The sequence below is a fragment of the Elephantulus edwardii genome, unplaced genomic scaffold, assembly GCF_000299155.1.
Source record: "Elephantulus edwardii isolate Elephantulus edwardi_28Jun2011 unplaced genomic scaffold, EleEdw1.0 scaffold00026, whole genome shotgun sequence".
Lineage (NCBI taxonomy): Eukaryota > Metazoa > Chordata > Mammalia > Macroscelidea > Macroscelididae > Elephantulus > Elephantulus edwardii.
The window spans coordinates 14,250,853-14,256,883 of record NW_006399776.1 but is presented as its reverse complement, the minus strand read 5'-3'; positions in this window follow the sequence as shown (position 1 = coordinate 14,256,883).

Below are 6,031 nucleotides of genomic sequence, written 5' to 3'. Positions count from 1 at the left end.
CACTAGAGCATCAGCTATTCGTCAGTTCCGACTTGATGATATACAACCACCACAACAAATAGTGGTATAATAGAATGTAGGAATTATCAAACAATATCATTAGTATTATATGTGAGTAAAATCTTGTCAAATATTATTATAAAATGGCTGGAACAGTACATCAACAAGAAACTTTCAGAAATTCAAGTCAAATTTAGAAGAAGCCATAGAATGAGGTATAACACTGCTGATATCAAAAGGACCTCAACTGAAAGAAGAGACTACCAGAAAGATGCTTACTTGTGTTTTAATGACTATGTAAAGTTTGATTGTATGGAGTATAATAAATCACAGATAAGACTGAAAAGGATAAGAAGTCTAGGAAACTTAATTGTATTCATGTGAAACCTAATTATTGACCAAAAAGTAATTGTCTGAAGAAAGCAAGGGAATGAACACTGCATGTTTTAAAATCAGGGAAGGTATACATTAGGGGTATACATTTCCTCCACACCTATTAAAAATGTATGCTGAGCAAATAATTTTAAAAGATGGATTATATGAAGAGTGTGGCATAGGAATGGGAAAAGAATTATCAGCAACGTACGTTATGCAGATGGCAGAAAGTGAAGAAGATTTAAATTTTGACTTCAATATTGACTACATCTTACCATCAAGAAAACACAAATTCTCATCACTGGACCAATAGGCAGAGCGTCATGATAGATGGAGAAAAGACTGAAGTTGTCAAAGTTTTAATTTTAGGTGGATCTATAATCATCACTGCCTGAAGCAGCAGTCAAAAAATCAAGTGACATATTGCAATAGGCAATTCTGCTGCCAAGAGCTTGTTTAAATTGCTAAAGAGCAAGGATGTCACTTTAAAGTCTAGGATTCTTCTGACCCGAGTCACGGTATTTTCAGTCACTTCATGTACATGTGAGAGCTGGACAGTGAACATGAAAGATTGAAGAAGAACTGAAACGTTTGAGTTGTGTTGCTCTGAAGAACATTTAATACACCACGAATGGTCAAAAGAAGAAACAAATCTACAAAGTGCAGCCATGGTACTCATGAGAAGCAAAGAGGATGAGACTTTGCCTTACATACTTGAAGTACATTATCAGGAGGAGTCAGTTCCCGGAGAAAGTCAGTGAAAAAGGAAGACAGTGAGATGGGCTGAGTCAATGGTGCAAGAATGGGTATAGGCATTGAGTGTGAAGACGGCACAGGACCAGGCAGGGTTTTCACTGTTGCTAAGTGTCTAGGCTGATTTGACAGCATATAAACAATAATAACATATATGTTACAACTCGGGAGCTCTAGAAGCCTAGTGGTAAGGAGCTGTGTTTCCAACCCCAAGTAATCTCCTCTTGTGTAATTTACTGCCTCCGAGAACCTGCTGGTAGGTCAGCTATAAGTCAGTTTCAACTTGACGGTACACAATCAACAATCACATGTTCCAACTACTTAGTGGGACTACAACATGAAAACTTATCTTGAAGGAATCATAATTTACTCTATGGCAACAGGGGGAAAAGGAATCAATTTGGAGACCAAAAGAAGACAACAGTCCAATTAGGAGACAGGTTGCTGGAGTGGAGAAGAATAGAAGTATTAGGGTGGAGGGAACTTAAATTTCTTGGCATTAAGCAAATAAAATGGTTGGAATGTGACACATGTTTGTAAAGGCAGAATGTAAAAAAAGACTTGGCTGACTCTAATTCCTAATTTGATTTAGAAGTACAACTTTCTCCAACTGAACAAAATTATTTTCTTAAAGATATACTTCATGGTATTGTCAGTGATATTGAGTCAATAATTAAAAAATATAAGATATAATGGTGTTAAACTTAGGTGGAAGAAATAGAGAAAATAAAACACAAATGCAACTGGTTATATTGTCTCTATAACTAAGTGCAAAGTTTTATGATGACAAAAATTTTTATAGTGTAAGTATAAAGTTAAGATCACTGGTTTAAAAATAACCTTTGACTTTTTATTTTGGTTTTTTTTCTAAACAAGTATCCAGTCTCATGTCAGCAGTAATATATTTAAAAAGCATGCCAGCATCCTCATTAAGGTGTGACTCAAATTGGTTGAGGGTTAAACCTCAACTTTGAGCTTAGTGCCCCAGAGGCATTTCAGCACCTGTGTCCTCAACTTGTTCCAGCTTGCTGTAATTACAGCAAAGGCACTTTAGCAGGAGGATGAATGTCTATATTGCAAAGGGATATAGTCATTGGATCAGTCTGCTCTTTAAAAATCCATTTAGAGTTGTAAATGCAAGCTGCTTGAAGAACAAAAAAAAAAATCCTCAGACACAACCAACCACAGGATTTCAACCTGACCTCAAGTATTCCACAAAGAAATGATATATCATTTGTCCAAAAAGAATGAAACACCTGTTCCTTAGAGTGATTTAAGTCAATAAGTAATAAACAAAGTCTTTGTTATGAATGAGTTCTGGTGTCTGAATGACTGCTGCCCTTTTGGAGGACAAAGAGCACAAAAGATTCAATGACCTTCTGACTTGACAGTCAAATAACTACCATTATGTTCAGTCAACGTAAGTAAGCATGGCTGACAATGAGCTAATTGGCTGCCTCTGGTCAGCCAAGGGTACCTTTGACCTTTATGAGAACCTAATCAATTAATACTTAAGGCAATAAAGACCTATTGCTGATTTAGACAGAAATAATCTTTTTCTAACAGGATTAGAATTGCAGAGTGGCAAACTTTTAATGTAATATATGGTATAATCTTCCCTTTTTTAGTGCTGTCTTAGTTAGCTAGTGTGACATTGAAATATGAAATTGTGAAATCTTTGATTCAACTACCTATGCTTAAAAGCTTTTAAAAAAACAAACAAAATGTAATTCAGAAATAAAATGAGAGAAACCAGTATGTACTTGAATTATGTGTTAATTAACCAGACAAGATACGATCATAGAACTGGGGAGAAAAGAACCCACTCCAATAAAAACTCTTAAACTAAAAGAATCCATATTGCGATTTTAAAGAAAATAATCAAATGCAATTAAATTGTTTTTCAATATGAGTTTCATTTTTGGTAACTATTAATATAATTGTAGCTAGTATGTAGTAATGTTTCCTTTAATGAAAAGGTAAGATGTTTTATCAGTTGTCATGAACACATGGAAAATTTTTTTAAAATAAATATTCTTAACATTGGAATATACATTGTATTTTAAATTACAGAGTGGAGTTTCTCTTTTGTAATTTGGCTGATATAAGGCAGCATTCCCTTAGGTATTCTGCAAACTTGGTAAATAATCTGTATTCTGAAATTCAGTCATAATTTGTAGGAGTTTCCTGATTACTTTTTTGCTTACAATGTATATCTTGGTGAAGGTAGAAGCTTATCACTTTTGTCTAAAAATTTATCATTTGGACACAATGACTGAAAATTTATAATTCCTCTCTGACTTTTATTTTCTATGGCTATGTACTCCTGTTTAAAGGTTTACAACTCTTTCAATTCAAATGATAAATTTTAATACTTACTTTTGGATGGAAAATAGTGCTGAGGTATATCAAGAACATTGATCATGACCAGAGCAGTAGCTTCCTGAGAGTACTACCATGTCATCATTTTAGAATTGTTTTAAAAAAAATACCAAACATTATTGTCATTCCATTCCAGATGAGATAACTCCTGGCTAATATCTAGTATTTCCAACACACTAAGACAATTTTAGGGAGTGCTGGTGACTAAGAGGTGAGGAATTGCGCTGTCAACACAAAGTAAATGGTTCAAATCCACCAGCTGCTTCACAGGAGAAAGACGGGCCATCTCCTTCTGTGTGATTTACTGCCTCTGAAAACCCACTGGAGGGTCAGCTATGGGTCAGTTGTGACTCGATGGTAACACTTATATCTACACTCTGGGTTATGAAGATTGGATATATTGGTTTCATAATTTAGATTAGTAATTCAATAAAGGAAGTTACATATTTGGTATAGAATCTTATGAAAAATTCCATAATAGAGTAAAAATGGCTCTCATTTAGACCTTACTATGCTAAAATTTTCTTAAGATTACCTACAATTACTTTCCCCTTACATTTCTCATGAGATATTTTAAACATAGAACAAGGAGAAAGAATTTTGCAGTGAATATCTAAGATACTACTGTCATTGACATTTTACTATATTTATAATTTACATAATATTTTTCTATCAACTACAAAGATTTTTAAAAAATGTATTTTGGACATTTTATTTTTATAGTACTTTAAACAATTTGGAAATTTGGAATAGCTTTAAATATACAGAAGATTTACAAAGATAATAGAAATATTTTCTGTATCTCAGTCTTTTTTTTAGAGCTAACAAATTACAGTAGTGCATTTCTTAGGTAATTAATTATATAAAATACAATGTATATGAATGATCATATAAAATATGTAAAGATTATATATTGTTGTTGTGTACCATCAAGTCGGAACTGACCTAGAGCAGAGCCTCTGGTGGATTTTCAGAGGCAGTTAATCACATGGGAGGAGACTGCCCATCCTTTTCTCTTTTTTAAAAAATAATTTTAATGAGCATTTACAGAGATTTTGGATTTCCATCCATTCATTGCTGCACTTCCCTCCCCGCCCAGCACTCCCCCCGCCCAGTTTGCTCCTCTCTTTCAAAAGTAAAAGAAACACTCCTTCCCTGGTACACAATCCCCCCGCACCCCTCCCACCGCCCCAAGTACATTCCAATATGCTACCTTAATTGTGGACTCTTGTGATAACCATAATACCCTATCATACATCGCTTTTAAATTATTCACTCCTTCATCTGTTTCAGTGCAGTATACACACTTTATCCAGTTTTTCTCAGTCTTACCCCAACCCTGATATCAACCCCATTTTACAACAGTGGCACCAGGCAATATTTGTCCTTTTGCGACTGAGATATTTCACTCAGCATAATGTCCTTCAGGCTCACCCATTTTGAATAATACTGCATGAGTTCCTTGTTTTTCAATGCAGCGTAGTATTCCATTGTGTGAATATACCAGTTTCTCTATCCATTCTGCCCATCCTTTTCATGCAAAGCAGCTGGAGGCCTAGAATTGGGTGCCTTCTACTGAGGTTCACCTTCTTGCCACTAGGCCACCAGAGCACCCTTGCTTTTATGCAAACCAATAAAATTTTAAGAAGCTGAAACAGATGTACAAACATTGATACATTGTTACTAACTAAACTAAATTTGCTTCAGGTCTTTTCACTAGATTTTACTAAAGGCCCTTTTCATTACAGGCTTCCATATTAGATTCAATCATCAAGCCTCCTTAATCTTCTCTAATCTGATAGTTTCTCAATCTTTCTTCGCTTTCCATAATCTTAGCATCTTTGAGGATCACTGGCCAGGGTATTTTATGGAATGTCCCTCAATTTGGATTTATGTATTTTGACAGATTCTACATTTTCCTCTCACTCTATCCAAGACCTTTTACTGGGAGCCTTTTCAGAGAGGTCAGTGGTGGTAAGACCAGGCTTAATGCTTCATAGAGCTGGTGGAACTCTTGAGAATATGGTCTTCCATCAGCTTTCAAGCCCGGAACTGAACTCATCCTTGTAGCTCAACTTTCAGCCACACAATAGATGCGGCTATAAAGTGAACAATAACATCAACAGAGATATACATCCTTTACAGTAACCACCACATGAGGTCAGAAGAGCAGTATTTACCAAGAGTAAAGCTCAGAAAGGAGACAGGAATAGGAAAGAAGGATGAATGCAAATGGATGGAAGCATGGAGTCCTGTCACAATGTGGGGATTGCAATTGACGTCATGAAACAAAGTGTGTATGAGTTTAAGAGCAAACAAATTTTCTCTGTAAACTTTCACTGAAATCACAATAAAAAGCAAATAAAAAAGAATGTAATCTGATATTTACTCAGACTAGGGTTATGGATTTTGGCGAACAATATCACAGATATACAGTATCCTTATACATTATCACAGATATAAAGCGCCACATCAAATCCAAGTTTGCACTGCATTAAACATAACTTATCATTAGTGGGAT